The following is a 19423-nucleotide window of genomic DNA, read 5'->3' as shown; positions in this document are numbered from 1 at the left end:
TTATCCCCTCCAACTTTGACAATATTAAGGTATGCCTCATAAGCAAAGATGAAGGCAAGACCTATCAAGCAATTTCCCGAGACCGCCTGAAAGCGTGCCCTGAACGGTGCAGAATCCAAAGAGAAATGGAAGGAGTACAAGGAAGTCCCCAAAGTCAAGAGAAAGAAGGGGAGATGATTCAAACCATCCTTGGAAAGTTCCCCAAAACTTGGACCCGAATAAACAATGCCATAGTGGTACCAGTTTTGACGTTTCCGCAGTTGGTCGAGCCAGAAACGGAAAAGGTTCCGGATCCACCTAAAGAATCGTCCGCTCCAGCACGAGATGACACGCCAGCAGTGGAACAGGAGGATCAACCCCCTGTCAGTGGTGAACCTGTCATACCCTTGGCGACTCTTAGATCACAAAGGCAACCATCACGCTTACCTATGGGGGCTAGGCCCACCTGTAGTGCTGAGATAGAAGACGCACCACGTAGTCAGGGGCAAACACCAGAGCTACGTAGGTCCCAGCGCAGCACTCGGGGACAACCCCCTCTAAGGTATAGGGAGTCAACTGTATAAGGGAAAGAGTACTTATTAGAATGTAAATAGTTATGCAAAATGTCTGTCATGTTGTGTACAAAATGTTTTCTTTTTCTTTGATTGCGAAAATGGACAATTGGGCCACTGGACTATGGGTGGCCAACACCTAAATTGTTCATAGTTAGCACCAGTGTGCTCAACACCCCTGAAGAAAAACCCGTCCGGCGTGCATAGAGTGGGGTCATCAATGCTCTGACGCACGCCCAGAGCCTACGTTGGGGGTTTGAACGCGGCGGGTCCCCCATGGAGCAGTGTAATGGACACCCGGCAGGGAGCCACACTGGACTCTTATAGTAATGTTTAAGGTTGTAACGTTAAAGTATTTGCGCCTCCCATAATGGGATGAAATGTTCTAACATGTCATGTTTGTTTCTACAGTCCGGGAGTACTGAATTTAACTAAGGGGGAGTGTGGCGCCCCAGGACCTGGTCGCCACAACAGCATTGCCCTCCCAAAAGGGTTAATGCTGAGCCTGGAGGTAATTGGGAGATCTATTGGCCAGTAAGTTAACACTCAACACAGTTCTCCCTCCGGCCAGCAGGGGGAGCTCTGAACCTGGAACTTCAGGGAGCATTCCTTAAGTCTGGCTGGAAGGAGGAAGTGGTAGTTAGTCTGGAGACAGGAGTGAAAGAGTGCAGACGCAGGGTAGTGCTGCCTTGTGAAACTGGGGCCTAGAGCTGGGATAGCTTGGCCCAGTGAAGCAAGGGAAGCAGAGAGGCACAGCAGGGACTCGGACATCGGAGTCTGTAGTTGCCAGGGCATAAAATCCATCCCTGGTAGCTGAATCCGGAGGGCAGGAGAGCTGTAAGCCCCCTGTCCCAGAAGCAATCTGAAGGTACAGCTGCATCCCAAGGGCCCGGTGTAGACTCCAGCAGAGAAGCACCAGAGAGGGCCTGCGCAGTCTACCACACAGAAAAGGGGACGAACAACAAGTCCCAGCAGCAAGAGGGCAATTGCAAACCCAAAGTGCAGTGTCCTAACACAGCAGAGAAAGATTAAGGAGTAGGCCTCATACTCAACTGGCCAAAGATCACCCCAGGCACTTCCAGGCCGGCCGGATCATCTTTACCATCTGTGACGGTCTCCCTGGACTAAGTTTCTGCCGAGTAAAAGAGGAGAAGGTAAAGAGACTACTGTTTGTGCCTGTTTCTTTCATTGCTGGTCGGCCCTGCACCGTGTTAGTCACGCAGCACCATAGACTTCCACAAACACCAACCGTGCCCCGGGCATTGCTCCACCTGTGGGGAGCAGTACTACCATTGCTGCCATAACATCATCCCGGAGGCCTCACACAGCAGCGGCGGCTTAGTAGCCGCATACCACAGGTGGCGTCACGAACACAAACTTTAATTCAAGCCACATATTCAACTGACACCCACCAGGGCCACGGAGCCGGGCCCAGCCACCACTGAGTACCACCGGACTAGTCCGGTCCGGCACCGGGTGTCCCATAGCCCTGGGGTGGGCGAGTCAAGTGCATGCAATTTTAGGATTTACAAGTCTGCAGTTACATATAGTGACTGCAAACTTGTAGATTAAGGTCCCACAAACAATTTAATTTCTGCGCCAAGTGACTGCTTATAGTCATTATGTGCCGACTAGCTGCTCTTCCTAATTCTCTCAGTGTTTAGTGGAAAATCACAGCCCCTTCTTCACTGAGAGAAGTTAATAGCATGAGTAGTCACATAATGACTGCTGGAACCGGCAAGAAGAGCCAAATCCTGACAACGAGTATATTACATTATTTTTGGATTTGGCATGCTATAGAGCTTAATTTTATAATTAATGCTCATAAATGCAATACTTTAACTTGACTTATGGCACAATACTGTTATTACCATAGCAATGTATCATATTATCTGGCAAGGTCCCAATTGCTCTGCCTGATACTGTCCCCTCATAGTATTACCCTCCATACTGTCCTCTCACATTTTCCCTCCCCAATAAAGTCACTTCACACTTTGTCATCCTTAACTGTACCTTTACCTGCTATAGTGTCCCACCACTAGCACTCCTTTTTACTTCAGCAAGAGTGCTTTCCATACCTCCACAAACTACCACCTCTGGGATGCAGTAGTAACCCTCTGACATCATGCCAAAAGTTGCGAGTACAGTTGAATATTTAGCCAGTCTCTAGCATATTCTCCAAACCAGCTTACAATTTGACAACCATCTCGGAGAACAGCGATTCCCACTTCTGGGAGCCTCTAAATGATACCACCTGGGAGACATCTTGGACAGCCACATTAGGCAGCTGGTGCCCGCCTGCAGATTACACCCGGAGAAAATGCTTTGCCTGCCTCAACCTAGATTTGCCAATAACCTTGGTATTGGGTTATGGGAACCTGTATAAAACTTCACCTAATAGAGGAACAGCATTACAGTATATACAAACCATGGGTGGGTAATTGGTCAAGAGAGTAGTGGTGTAAAGAAACATCAGACCCTGGTACTGGTGGCAAACCATGACATCATTATAGAGAGTCCTCTAATTATGATTGTTATAAGCCCCCCTTGGTTATATAGACATCTATATATATAATTGCCTTATTCTGTCTGTCTGTCTGTCTGTCTGTCTATCTGTCTGTCTATCTGTCTGTCTATCTGTCTGTCTGTCATGCTCCGAAATTGTGTCCTTACGGTGACACAAAGCTGATTGGCCGCTGGGCTCGCCATGGCCCCGCCCCCCCACACGGATTGGCCTCTCGCCCCGGCTCTCTGCAGGCCCCGCCCCCCTCACGCAATGCACGCTCGCTCTGGCCCAACTGACACGGAGCCCCGATTCCCAGGTGAGTACACACACACATCAGATCACACTCACTCTCACACTCACTCTCACACACACCTCACACATCACAACATGCTGGGATATCTCTTGCTTCTACACCGGCTCCGTCAGGATCCCAGCAGCGCCACACATAACCTTGCGATGCTGGGATCTTCACGGAGGCCGTGAAAGCTGGTAACCATTATACACATCGGGTAACTAAGGTCCCTTAGTTACCCGATGTGTATCATAGTTACCAGTGTACACCGGCTCACACTCACTCTCACACACACATCACACACACATCACATCGCATCCACACATCAAGGTCCTGCAGCTGCGGAAAATACAGACACATAACAGCACACACATAACAGCACACACATAACAGCACACACATAACAGCACACACATACACACACACAAATCAGATCACACTCACTCACACACACACATCACATCGCATCCACATACTCACAACATCCTGGGATATCGCTTGCTTCTCGGCGGCGATACTGTGCTGTTGTGATCTTCCAGGACCTGCCGGAGGATCACATGGCCAGAAGCATGTGATATCCCCGGATGTTGTGAGTATAAGCGCGTATGTGCGATATCGTCAGTGTCTGTGTGTGTGAGTGTATGCGATCGGGTGTGTGTGAGTGGATGCGATCGGGTGTGTGTGAGTGGATGCGATCGGGTGTGTGTGAGTGGATGCGATCGGGTGTGTGTGAGTGGATGCGATCGGGTGTGTGTGAGTGGATGCGATCGGGTGTGTGAGTGTCGGCAGAGGAGCACGGCGTGCTGGAGGAGGCTGGGAGCAGAGAGGCTGATCATGGGGAAGGCTGGGAGGAGAGAGGCTGATGCTGGGGGAGGCTGGGAGGGGGAGGCTGGGACGAGGGAGGCTGATGCTGGTGGAGGCTGATGCTTGGGGAGGCTGATGCTGGGGGAGGCTGGAAGGAGAGAGGCTAATGCTGGTGGAGGCTGATGCTTGGGGAGGCTGATGCTGGGGGAGACTGGGAGGGGAAGGCTGATGCTGAGGGAGGCTGGGAGGAAGGAGGCTGGGAGGAGAGAGGCTGATCCTGGGGAAGGCTGGGAACGGGAGGCTGATGCTGAGGGAGGCTGGAAGGAGAGAGGCTGATGCTGGGGGAGGCTGGAAGGAGAGAGGCTGATGCTGGTGGAGGCTGATGCTTGGGGAGGCTGATGCTGGGGGAGACTGGGAGCGGAAGGCTGATGCTGAGGGAGGCTGGGAGAGGGAGGCTGGGAGGAAGGAGGCTGGGAGGAGAGAGGCTGATCCTGGGGAAGGCTGGGAAGGGGAGGCTGATGCTGGGGGAGGCTGGAAGGAGAGAGGCTGGAAGGAGAGAGGCTGATGCTGGTGGAGGCTGATGCATGGGGAGGCTGATGCTGGGGGAGACTGGGAGCAAAAGGCTGATGCTGAGGGAGGCTGGGAGGAAGGAGGCTGGGAGGAAGGAGGCTGGGAGGAGAGAGGCTGATCCTGGGGAAGGCTGGGAAGAGGAGGCTGATGCTGAGGGAAGCTGGAAGGAGAGAGGCTGATGCTGGGGGAGGCTGGAAGGAGAGAGGCTGAGGCTGGGAGGAGAGAGGCTGATGCTGGGGAAGGCTGATGCTGAGGGAGGCTGGGAGGGGAAAGCTGATGCTGGGGAAGGCTGGAAGGACGGAGGCTGGGAGGAGAGAGGCTGATCCTGGGGAAGGCTGGGAGAGGGAGGCTGATGCTGGAGGAGGCTGGAAGGAGAGAGGCTGATGCTGGCGGAGGCTGATGCTGGGGAGGCTGGGAGAGGGAGGCTGATGCTGAGGGAGGCTGGGAGAGGTAGGCTGAGAGAAGAGAGGCTGATGCACACACACACACACACACACGCGCGCGCACTGCACAACACACCACACACACACACACACACTGGGAACCACAAACAACTGCCCTACACAGACACCCACACACACAGACAACGCTGCACACACACAACACCCAACACACAAACACCGCGGCACACACAAATATACGCACATACCGCACAACACACACATTGCACAAAACATACCTCCCCCAAAACACACCACACACACACAAACCGCGCAACACACACACAACGCTACAGACACACAGCGCTCCACAAACAACGCAACACACGCAACACACATACAACACCGCTCTCACCCCCCGCCACACCCAGACAACACCCAGAACATGTACAGCGCCTACACAAACACTTGGTAACTACAGACAACAACATCTCTCTATATATATATATATATATAACAAAAATCATACATGAACTACACAATACGTAAATTCTAGAATACCCGATGCGTAGAATCGGGCCACCTTCTAGTATAAATATATAGATAGACACAGATAGATTGTTAGATACATTTTATACAATTCTGTTATGTTTTGTGGGTAAACTTATGTGACACCAGCAGAAAAAAGCTGCTCTAATTACTAGAATGAGGTTATGTCTCTGTGTATATTCGGATGGCCGGATGCTACATTCCCTCTGCTTTTATTGTATGAGCCTTTAAGTGATAAGTAATGAAGAATGGACATTAATGTAATAATTCTACTTATGTGGCCACAAAGTAATGTTAGAACTAATGTTTTGTTCCAGTTGATGCTGCATTTATTTTATTATTGCCTGATATATTTTTTGCTGCCTTCCTGACCTCATTTTTAACAGGAAATGAAAGTTCTTATCTCGTTATAAATGTCAGGTATCTGCCGTCATATGAAACGTTCTGAACAGCCGTGATCAAACAAGGCTCATCACAAAGTTATCAAAGTCTGTGTAATCCCGGCTGTGACATCACCTGCATTTATTCACTTGTCCAGCTGTCAGTGTCACATCATTTTTGTGCTTTTATCCATGCCTAACGCTCTGTAATACAAATACCATTAAAATTCAAAATCCAATATTTCCCTCTAACAAGTTCTGAAGTTCGGTGACCTAAATCCTTTGCAAATCAAAGAAAATTCCAATTTCTTCTTTGAAATCCTAGATTATAATCAAGCAGCTTGCGGATGTGTTGTTTCTTCTCTTCTACTAGGCGGAATATAACATTTATTTAACAATTTTCTGAGATTAAAGCCATGAAGAAATTACGTGGAAATGACAAAATAACAGTCAAATCTCTTAGATGTTAATGTTAGTTATATTCTGACGTTTTTGTCTAATCCTTTATGATTTGGATGAAATCTCTGAATGTATTAAAAAGTTTTAGAGAAAAATATAGACTTCAGGAGCCTCAGTGGAGGCAACATATGCCCCTCAAAACACCTGAACAGCAATTTAAAACTTTTATTTGTTAATGAGGAGTGTTTTAGTTCCAAATAGCTGTTTAAGGGTTATTCTCATCATTAAAGGGGTTATTCGGCTTATTTTGCCTATTCTTTTTCATTTAACCATTGGGCTACATAGGGGCAGGTAGATAGATACCAACTACCTACCTGCCCTGCTGTCAGCCCCTTTCCCCAGGCTTCCTGTGATGTCACGTCAACAAAGGCAGGAGCTTGTTGACGGGTATCACAGCTGACATCATGTTGCCACCTTGCTGCCGACCAGGTACAGTGCGACGCAGCCCCCGCCCGCTGTCATCCTCCCCTGCTCCCTCCTCATATTCCATACTCTTCCCTGCCCCTGTGCGCTGCTATCTGTGCACTGTCTTCTCCAGTGCATTGTATGTACCGGGGCCCTGACCAGCAGGAGGACCCACACACTGTTGGGGATACTGTCAGCACTGTTTGCAAAATGGTGTCCCCAGTCCTGCACTATGTGATGAGTGCAGCGTCCTGACTGAGCTCCTGGCTTTTGAATACTGCCGGGAGAAGAGACCACGGATGTCACCTGACACCTCTAGTCAGCAGCACTGATCTGCATCTCTGGGACACCGCTCAGCTGTAAGGATGCTGTGCTCATCATGGAGGAGAGAAGATAGACCGCAGGAATGAGAAAAGCGTGAAAGGGGGAGAAAGTTATTATGTAACATTATATAACTTCAGGTGTGTGTATCTGTATGTGTGTGTATATGTGTATATATATATGTGTTCATGTTTGTATACATGTGTGTGAGTATATACAGTATATGCACAGATGCAATGGAATCTCAGCTCACCCGATAATCAAATCCTGCACGGATACAGATAGGAGTATATCCAATAATAGCAGAGATAAGGGCAGACATCCAGCAAAGATTTTGGTGGACACAGGTGCCGTAGTAAAAAATCCTTCTTTATTGGCAATTCCTTAAAAATACAATGACTCACAAGGCTCAGGAACAAGATGTTAGTCAGCAGAGAAACCGTGGATGGAACTACGCATTTCGGCGGCCTTGTCCGCCTTCCTCACGGTCCTAACCTAGACCGTGAGGAAGGCGGACAAGGTCTCCGAAATGCGTAGTCCCATTTGTGGTTTCTCTGCTGACTAACATCTTGCTCCTGAGCCTTGTGAGTCATTGTATTTTTAAGGAATTGCCAATAAAGAAGGATTTTTTACTACGGCACCTGTGTCCACCAAAATCTTTGCTGGATGTCCGCCCTTATCTCTGATATATATATATATATATATATATATATATATATATATGTGTGTGTGTTTGTGTATATACTGTATGTGTGTGTGTGTGTATATATGTGTATGTAAATATGTGTGTGTGTGTGTGTGTGTGTGTGTATATGTGTATGTAAATATGTGTGTGTGTGTGTGTGTGTGTGTGTGTGTGTGTGTGTGTATGTGTGTATGTATGTATGTGTGTGTATACAATACGAACATGGTAATATATTCAATACCCAAAAGATAAGGCAAGAGGGGCACTATTTATAAAAACATATTTGTAATAATTATTATTAAAAACAATTAATCACATCAATAATTAACAATAGAAAAAACAAGGGATCCAGAAGGGTTCTCAGGATTTCAGGTAAGTATGGATACAATTAATCATATCTTCCATCAACAACACATATGATAATAATACTATTTCAATTTTGTTAGCAGCTAGTAATGAGGTTTTTACATGTATAAGATAAATAATCAGGTGATATAAAGAAAAAATACTAATAATTTAAATATCGAAAGTATAGGATAATATTGCCAATTGAATAGTTACATATAAATTAATAATTGTGCAAAATATGGCTGCCCAAAATTTAGTTGAAAAAATAGTAAGAATGTAATAATGCTACAGCCAGCTCCCTATTTATGGATATAAGGCAATTGTATATTACAAACAAATGGTATTGTTTGTGATATCCTGTAAAAATTGTATACAGTTAGGTCCAGAAATATTTGGACAGTGACACAAATTTTGTTATTTTAGCTGTTTACAAAAACATGCTCAGAAATACAATTATATATATAATATGGGCTGAAAGTGCACACTCCCAGCTGCAATATGAGAGTTTTCACATCCAAATCGGAGAAAGGGTTTAGGAATCATAGCTCTGTAATGCATAGCCTCCTCTTTTTCAAGGGACCAAAAGTAATTGGACAAGGGACTCTAAGGGCTGCAATTAACTCTGAAGGCATCTCCCTCGTTAACCTGTAATCAATGAAGTAGTTAAAAGGTCTGGGGTTGATTACAGGTGTGTGGTTTTGCATTTGGAAGCTGTTGCTGTGACCAGACAACATACGGTCTAAGGAACTCTCAATTGAGGTGAAGCAGAACATCCTGAGGCTGAAAAAAAAGAAAAAATCCATCAGAGAGATAGCAGACATGCTTGGAGTAGCAAAATCAACAGTCGGGTACATTCTGAGAAAAAAGGAATTGACTGGTGAGCTTGGGAACTCAAAAAGGCCTGGGCGTCCACGGATGACAACAGTGGTGGATGATCGCCGCATACTTTCTTTGGTGAAGAAGAACCCGTTCACAACATCAACTGAAGTCCAGAACACTCTCAGTGAAGTAGGTGTATCTGTCTCTAAGTCAACAGTAAAGAGAAGACTCCATGAAAGTAAATACAAAGGGTTCACATCTAGATGCAATCCATTCATCAATTCCAAAAATAGACAGGCCAGAGTTAAATTTGCTGAAAAACACCTCATGAAGCCAGCTCAGTTCTGGAAAAGTATTCTATGGACAGATGAGACAAAGATCAACCTGTACCAGAATGATGGGAAGAAAAAAGTTTGGAGAAGAAAGGGAACGGCACATGATCCAAGGCACACCACATCCTCTGTAAAACATGGTGGAGGCAACGTGATGGCATGGGCATGCATGGCTTTCAATGGCACTGGGTCACTTGTGTTTATTGATGACATAACAGCAGACAAGAGTAGCCGGATGAATTCTGAAGTGTACCGGGATATACTTTCAGCCCAGATTCAGCCAAATGCCGCAAAGTTGATCGGACGGCACTTCATAGTACAGATGGACAATGACCCCAAGCATACAGCCAAAGCTACCCAGGAGTTCATGAGTGCAAAAAAGTGGAACCTTCTGCAATGGCCAAGTCAATCACCAGATCTTAACCCAATTGAGCATGCATTTCACTTGCTCAAATCCAGACTTAAGACGGAAAGACCCACAAACAAGCAAGACCTGAAGGCTGCGGCTGTAAAGGCCTGGCAAAGCATTAAGAAGGAGGAAACCCAGCGTTTGGTGATGTCCATGGGTTCCAGACTTAAGGCAGTGATTGCCTCCAAAGGATTCGCAACAAAATATTGAAAATAAAAATATTTTGTTTGGGTTTGGTTTGTTTGTCCAATTACTTTTGACCTCCTAAAATGTGGAGTGTTTGTAAAGAAATGTGTACAATTCCCACAATTTCTATCAGATATTTTTGTTCAAACCTTCAAATTAAACGTTACAATCTGCACTTGAATTCTGTTGTCGAGATTTAATTTCAAATCCAATGTGGTGGCATGCAGAGCCCAACTCGTGAAAATTGTGTCACTGTCCAAATATTTCTGGACCTAACTGTATATACAAAGAGTATAAAAATTCTATAGGAGTATAATATTACTGGCTATACCAACTAATTTGCCGTCAATTAATTGTACTTATATAGATACACTAATAAACCATATCATCTTGTTGCCCTTAGCATGAATTTAGTTACAAAAGAGTGAAGGGTTAATTAAGGTTGTGCATACCGAGATTGGTGGAGTGAAGCTGGAGCCTGAGCTGCCGAGAACCAAAAGAATATCGCCCAACGCGCGTTTCCACTTTCTTCAGAAATTCTGAATGACAGCTGGCTCCACACTGCCTAACTGGATAAGTCAACTGTCAATCATCATAACATCACCTGTCCTGTCCCATCTACAGTGCAGAGAAAATGAAAAGCTGCCGCTCTGTTGACACAACGTCAGCGGAAGCAGGCAAATCCCCAGCAGAAGTGGTAGTATCTGGACCATTCTGTACCGACGAAGAATGGCACCCGACACAACAGGCAGGCAGGTAGCAACTACCTGCCAATAGTACTTAGGCACTTTTTTTAAAGTCTGCATGTATCCTTTAAGTTTATCTTCATCCTTAAACTATGAAACTAGAAAACATTCCAGTGTATTTCATGTGCATGCTGTAGACAAATTTACTTTTATTACTGCAAATTGTCAGTTTGGGAATATTCTTTTTCTAGAAATTCAGATTCTAGAACTCAGGAAAAAGATTTTTAGCTACGTTTTCAAACCCAGAGTGATCTTGTCCATGTTATCATTGTATGCAGTTCAGGGTGTCGGAGCTTTCTAAAGAGCTTACATACTGATGATGGCTGAATAATGTGTAGCATTCATTGTACAACCACATAATCACACAAAGATGCTTGAAATGTTCGAGAAGCCATTTACCCAGCCCTACATAAGTACTAAATGCAATGTGGCAGCCTTCTTCAGGCCATCACCCTAACGTCTGCACTTAGACACTCAAAGACTGAGCTTACGATGACTCGAATGTTTTCTAATACACATGTTAATGGTAGCACTGCACAGAACCAAAAGTGCTGATGGCTCAGACCTGATGGTCCCACTTAGTAGAAACTGTAGAATAGACAAGGTTTAATGTTGTACATTATATTTTAGAATTTAAAACAAAACATATGTAGGAGTAATGATAACCTAGAGACTCTATGCACCATGAAGGCAATGTTGCTGTTATGCTTCACTTAGAAAGGTCTCATCCCCTTCCCAACAGGATTAAAAGGGAATGTATGACAATTTTTTAAATTTTATTATATAAACAGTTATTTTTAAAACCAAATAAAATAACATTTTTTATTAATGTTTTCTGCAGTTATTGGGGGTTGACATGTTTATTTTCGGGATTGTAGGTTTCAGAGCACAACACTTGCACACCACAAATGTGGCATCCCCAGTCCATATGAGGCCCCATCTCCTACAACTGTTGCTGCCTCAGCTGTGATCTGTGCAGTTCACTGCTGGAGGTGGAGCTCGATGCCATTTTATTGTACTCCAGCATTGTGCACTGGGCTTCCATTTATAACGTCACTGCTACTTAGAGTAAACTATAACGGATGAGCACTCACATAATCTTGTTCCTTTTGTGCTGTAATTCATTTTCAAGTGATAAATAGAACATACAGTGACACGTTTCGGTCTCGTATATCAGACCTTTCTCAACCAATGTACATATCTTAATAAAGTTACATAGTTTAAATAATTTAGTGCTCGTGCTCAAGTGAAAAAACTTACAGCTGAATTGGCATAAATTAAATTAAATTACTGCCACATCACAGAGTTTAACCCTCTGGTTTCTCAGTGGTGATTAGATCCGATCCCAATACAAATGAATGTGAAAATTGCTAATGTTAATTTGGCTGTACTATATTTTTATCCAAAATAATTTGAATTATTTTTATACTATATACATTCCTCAAGATTGGTTGGATCATGTCTATTTTTTACAGGTAAAATATATCTTTGTACCGTGTTAGCCAGTAGAGATAAAAAACAGTTTGTTTAAAAGAACTGTCCTCAGTAGTAGAGATGAGCGAACCGGCCGTGGTTCGGCTCGAGTTCGGGTTCGGTTCGTCGAACGTTCGACGAACCAAACTCGAACCAATAGGATATAATGGGAGGCAATCACAAACACATAAAAATGCATTATAAATGTACACATACAGTTAATAAACATTGCCATAACACTTACCGGTCCCCGCGATCCCTCCTGCACTCTGTCTCCTGCCGCTATTCCATCCGATGATCGCTGAATCCTCCCGGTGACCAGCACTGCCAGCAGTGATGCAGGACCTATCGTGACGTCAAAATAGCCATGTGACCAGTCACGTGGCTATTATCTCATTGGCTACAGACTGGTCACATGACCATGACGCGTCATGTAGGACCTGCGAGTGCATCTCTCTGGTACACAGTGCACATTTGTGTATCGCCGTTTACCGGCGACATGCTCTAGCACACAGTCGACTCCCCGTTCCGTTAGGGACCGGCTGACACAGCCGGTCATTAACGGAGATCACCGTTGCCATAGCAACGCAGTTAGCGGTGACGTCACCGCTAACCGCGGCTCCGGGAGCACCGTTGCTATGGTAACGCATCTGTCAGCGTTACTGCTGTTACCGCTAGCAGCACTGATCTCTCACGGAGTGAAGGCTGCACGCTGCTTCTCGTGCAGCCTTCACTGAGTGAAGGCTGCATGGGAAGCAGCGTCTTCCCCCATGCAGCAGTGATGGAGCAGAGCTGCATTTGTTGAACGAGAAAGACAGAAGACCATGGATCGTGGAGGGCTGACAGGGGGTAGTAAAGATGGAGTCTCTAATGTGTCTGTGTATTTATTTCTATTAAAGTATTTTTTCTCTGTGTGGTGTCTTTTTTTTAACCCTTTATTGGAGATTCTTAATGGCCGGGTCAAACGTGCCTGACATTAAGAATCTCTGGCTTAATACTGGCTAGTAAAACAAAGCCAGTATTAACTCATGATTACCCAACAAGCCACCAGGGCTGTTGGAAGAGTTGGATACAGCGCCAGATGATGGCGCTTCTATGAGAGCGCCATTTTCTGGGACGGCTGCGGACTGAAATTCGCAGTAGAGGCACCCAGAAACCTCGGGCTAACCTGTGCTGCGGATTCCAATCCCCAGCTGCCTAGTTGTACCTGGCTGGACACAAAAATGGGGCGAAGCCCACGTCATTTGTTTTTTAATTATTTCATGAAATAAGTGAAATAATTAAAAAAAACGGGCTTCCCTATATTTTTGGTTCCCAGCCGGCTACAAATAGGCAACTGGGGGTTGGAGGCAGCCCGTGGCTGCCTGCTGTACCTGGCTAGCATACAAAAATATGGCGAAGCCCACGTCATTTTTTTGGTGGGCAAAAAACTTCTGCATACAGTCCTGGATGGAGTATGCTGAGCCTTGTAGTTCTGCAGCTGCTGTCTGCTCTTCTCCATACAGACAGACAGCAGCTGCAGAACTACAAGGCTCAGCATACTCCATCCAGGACTGTATTCAGAAGTTTTTTGCCCCCTGAAAAAATTATGTGGGCTTCGCCATATTTTTGTATGCTAGCCAGGTACAGCAGGCAGGTACGGCTGCCCCCAACCCCCAGTTGCCTATTTGTACCCGGCTGGGGACCAGAAATAAAGGGAAGCCCTTTTTTTATTATTTCATGAATTTCATTTTTGTAACTCAGACTACAGCATCATGGACATGAAATTGCTGGTATTGAAAGGGAATTTCAAGTCCCAAAGAGACAGGAGAGTCTGGGAATGCAAACTTATGATGACCTTTGACACATTCAGAGCAGGAATGAATTTGTCTCATGGATTTATGTCTTTTTACATCAATTAAGAAATGTGCTCTTCCGAGCATGGGGGAGGAGCATCACAGCCCGGACCATACCCCAATCAGAGGACAATAAAGCTTTCACACTGCTTATCTATGAACCACAACAAAATTTATGGCCACAACAGTTTGCCCCCTTGCCATAGTAATAGTTCTGCTTCATAGGACTTGGGGGTTTTTTTTGTTTTTTTTTTTCACTGCACTATTCTATGTCCTGTTGTGTATAAATATGTGACTCTTCAGATTTTGTGTTATACCATGCCTGATAAAGAGACCTGAGTAGTCTCGAAAGCTTGCTATTATTACCATCTTTTCAGTTAGCCATGAAAAGGTATCAACTACTGAGGACTCTCAGTTCTTTTAAACAAACTTTTTTTGTCTATTTTTTATGAAGTTATGAACAAAAAATGTTCCTATCAAAAAGTTTTATTTCCCAATTTTTTGGAGAAAATGGATCAAATGATTTCACCTTAATTTTGATAAATCTACAACATTAAATTCCATTTAATTTACAACCATGGACAGGATAGTTCATAACCATGTTCCCATAAAGTGTAAAAAATACACTCACCACAAGAAACATCCAGGATAAAATCCCATATTCAATTCAGGATTCAAATATTCAATCCCATTAACAGCTCCATTATTCAACTGACTAAGGAAGCTTAATATCACTAATTGGACATATCAAAGTCAATAATGATAAAAAAAAGTTAGTCCAAGGGGCCAGCAATGCAAATGTCCATTTGAAGTTATTCAGCGAAGTGTCATAACGATGGATGTATGTAATCCACATAACGCTCTGTAATATCAATAAAATTCCAAGAAAATCAATATGGAAAATATTGTGATAGTTTTTGGATCCAATTCAGGAGAACAACACTTCATCAGATCACAACATCATTTCAGCGACTTCCATATAGAGAGGCCCCAGTGGAGATTATAGGTGCATCAAAATAAATTAGAATATCTTTAAAAATTAATTACAGTAATTCAATACAAAAAGGGAAACGCATATATTACATACAGTCCCTGACAGAAGTTCTGTCGCTTATCCATGTTATGTAAATAAAAGCTTATAACCTGACTTTAAATTCATCCATTGGTTTTATATATTACTCTTTTGAAAGCTGAAACCCTCCCAAATTTGGTTTATGAAAATAAAGTTGCTGCAAAGCTGAAATATTGATCATTTAATGAACACAGAAAGGTCAGATTTTGGCAAGACAAACGTTTTGTCACCTTGTCATATAATACACCCAATCCTCGTTTACATCCTTACCTGTGCTCACTAAATGATCGGTTAATTAGTGGGTGTGTATAAAAAGAAACCCAGCACCCCAGACCTTCAGTTGAACTGCAACTTGACCTCTGACAACATGCCAAAAATCCACCCTGCGACCAAAGCATTGATTATCAAGAGGCTGAAGAACAGGCTGCAGAGGTGGCTGGCACCTTTAATGTGTCTCAGAGTCAAGTACAAAGAATTAAAAAAAAAAATTTGAAGAGACTGGAAATGTTTTTGACAATTCCAGTTCCGGCAGACCCCGCAAGAAAAGTGCTCAGGAGGAACATTTGTTGGTTAGAAAATCCAAAGCCAGCCCCTCTTTCACTGCAGCAGAGCTCCAAAAGACCTGGTCACCTCAAGTCCCTTTGTCAACTAGAACAGTTTTGTAGGATTCTGTCTTGAAATGGCCCCCATGGTCGAATCAGTGCCCAGAAGCCAGCACTAAACAAAAGGCAAGTAAAAAAACGTGTGTTATTTGCCAAGTCCCACAGCCTGCTGAACAGATGGACGCTGGAAATGTGGCAGAAGGTGGATTTCTCTGATGAATCTTCAGTTGAATTACACAACAGCCGCTGCAAATACTGCAGGAGACCTACTGGAGCCCGTATGGATCCAAAATACACCCAGAAAACAGTTACGTTTGGTGGTGGAAAGATCATGGTCTGGGGTTACATTCAGTATGGGGGTGTGCAAAACATTTGCAAGGTGGAAGGCAATATCAATAGCCTAAAATATCAAGAAGTATTAGTTACCTCTTACATTCCCAATCATAAAAGGGGTCAAATTCTGCAGCAGGATGGTGCTCCATCTCTATAACAAAGTTCCTCCTGGCAAAGAAGAGCAAGCTGCTCAAGGACTGGGCAGCTCAGTCTCCAGACATGAACATCATTGAGCATATTTGGGGTAGGATGAAAGAGGAAGCTTGGAAGACAAAACCAAAGAATCTAGATGAACTCTGGGAGGTATGTAAGACTGCATTATTTGCTATTCCTGATGACTTCATCAATAAATTGTATGAATCATTGTTGAACCGCATGGATGCAGTCCTTCAAGCTCATGGAAGCCACACAAAATATTAAATATGGCTCTAATAGCACCACAACTTCATTCACCAATGTTATGCAACATATCTTTGTATTAGAAGTTAATTATTTGTTTGAATTTCACATTACTTTCTGTGGACGACAAAACTTTTGTCTTGCCAAAATCTGACCTTGCTGTGTTCATTAAATGATCAATATTTCAGCTTTGCATCAACTTTATTTTCATAACCGAAACATTTGGGAGGATTTCAGCTTTCAAAAGAGTAATTTATTAAACCAATGGATGAATTTAAAGTCAGGTTATAAGCTTTTATTTACATAACATGGATAAGCGACAGAACTTCTGTCAGAGACTCTAGAGTCATTACAAACAGAGAGATCTATTTCAAGTGTTTATTTCTGTTAATGTTGATGATTATGGCTTAGAGACAATGAAAATCCGAAAGTCATTATCTTAGAAAATTAGAATAATTATCGCAAAACACCTGCAAAGGCTTACTAAGGGGTACTTCTCACATAACGAGATCGTTAGCGAGATTGCTGCTGAGTCACAGGTTTTGTGACGTAATAGAGGTCTCACCAGCGATCTCGTTTTGTGTGACACTAAGCAGCGACCTGGCCCCTTCTGTGAAATCGCTGATCGTTACACACTGTTCTGGTTTATTTTCTTCAAAGCCGATGTCCTGCTGGGCAGGACGCATCGCTGTGTTTGACACCTACCAAACAGCCTCCTATACAGGTCGCTCATCGTTATACAGGTCGCTGATCGTTACTGCGTCGTTGGTAAGGTCTGCCTGTTTGACATCTCACCATCAACCTCCCTGCGACTTACCAGCGATCCTTATCAGGTCGCATCGTTTTTGGGATCGCTGGTAAGTCGTTAAATGTGACGGGGGCTTAAGCATATAAAATGGTTAGTCTGGCTCAGTAGGCTACATAATCATGGGGGAGACTGCTAGCTTGATAGATGTCAAGAAGGCAGTAATTGATACACTCCACGAGGTGGATAAGCCACAAAAGGTCATTTGTAAAGAAGCTGGCTGTTCACATAGTGCTGTATCCAAGCATATTAATGGAAAGGTTGAATGGAAGGAAAAAGTGTGGTAGAAAAAGGTGCACAAGCAACCAGGATAACCACAGCCTTGATAGTATTGTTAAGAAAGGCCATTAAAAAATTTGGGGGAGAGTCACAAGGAGTGGACTGCTGCTGGAGTCAGTGCTTCAAGAGCCACCACACACAGACGTATCCAGGACATGGGCTAAAAGTGTTGCATTCCTTGTGTCAAGCCACTCATGAGCAATAGACAATGCCAGGAGCGTCTTACCTGGGCCAAGGAGAAAAAGAACTGGATTGTTGCTTTGTGGTCCAAGGTGTTGTTTTCAGATGAAAGTCAATTTTGCATTACATTTGGAAATCAAGGTTCCAGAGTCTGGAGGAAGAGAGGAGAGGCCACAATCTAAGCTGCTTGAGGTCTAGTGTGAAGTTTCCACAATCAGTGATGGTTTGGGGAGCCATGTCATCTGCTGGTGTATTTCCACTTTGTTTTATCAAGCCCAAAGTCAGCGCAGCCGTTTACCTGGAAATTGTACAGCACTTTGTTCTTCCCCCTGCTTTTTGGAGATGGAAATTTTATTTTCCAGCAGGACTTGGCACCTGTCCACACTGCCAAAAGTACCAATACCTGGTCTAATAACCACAGTATCACTGTGCTTGATTGGCCAGCAACACTCACCTGACCTAAACCCCATAAAGAATCTACGGGGTGATGTCAAGAATAAGATGAGAGACACCAGACCCAAAAATGCAGACGAGCTGAAGGCTGCTATCAAAGCAACCTGTGCTTCCATAACACCTCAGCAGTGCCACAGGCTGATCACCTCCATGCCACGCCGTATTGATGCAGTAATTCATGCAAAAGGAGCCCCGACCAAGTACTGAGTGCATTTACTGTACAGACTTTTCAGTAGGCGCCAACATTTCTAAGTGTAAAATATTTTTTCAGTTGGTTTTATATAATATTCTAATTTTCTGAGATAATGACTTTTGGGTTTTCATTGGCTTTAAGCCATAATCATCAACAGTAACAGAAATAAACACTTGAAATACATCACTCTGTAATGACTCTATATAATATCTGTGTTTCCTTTTTGTTTTGAATTACTGAAATAAATTAATTTTTTGATGATATTCTAATTTAGTGAGATGCAGCTGTAGATCCCCTCCACAAAGGTACAAAGGAGAACATGTCGGCAACCCGGTATTGTACTACTACCATGTTTCCTGAAAACAAAACAGGGTCTTGTACTATTCTTTCCTCCGAAAGATGGGCTAGAGCTTATTTTCATGGGATGTCTAATTTTTTTTTCCATGAGCAACAATCCACATTTATTCAAATATAATAATATTATCACACACACACACACACACACACACACACACACACACACACACACACACACACACTGCACTTTGCATTAATATGCTTGGATACAGCACTCTGTGAACAGCCAGCTTCTTTGCAAATGACCTTTTGTGGCTTGCCTTCCTTGTGGAGTGTGTATCCATTGCTGCCTTCTTGACATTTGTCAAGCTAGCAGTCTTCCCCATTTTTAGATTTTTTTTTTACATGGGTTGAAACCCTTAGTATTTTACATTTGACTAACAAAGTTTAATATTTTTAGAGGTTTTTTTGTGAGTTGGTTCTTAGTAATATACCAGATACCCACAGGGTATGTTACTACTGCTCTATTCCTAATGTTATTTTCTGCTGTTTTGCCTGCCCTTGATGTACCATAAAGTCATGCTATGCATTGTATTGGGCTTTTCCATATGTAACGTTATACTCTGATATCTTTAAAGTGACACCCAGAGTGCCTTCTTCCCTTATTTGGTAATATCTAGCACTATTATTACCATGCCTTATTAAATATTCATGGTGTCTTTATGCATGTATTAATATTTTTGTATACCTTAAATATTCT

The sequence above is a fragment of the Anomaloglossus baeobatrachus genome, chromosome 3 (assembly GCF_048569485.1).
Source record: "Anomaloglossus baeobatrachus isolate aAnoBae1 chromosome 3, aAnoBae1.hap1, whole genome shotgun sequence".
NCBI classification, from domain to species: Eukaryota; Metazoa; Chordata; class Amphibia; order Anura; family Aromobatidae; genus Anomaloglossus; species Anomaloglossus baeobatrachus.
This window is presented reverse-complemented; position numbering follows the sequence as displayed.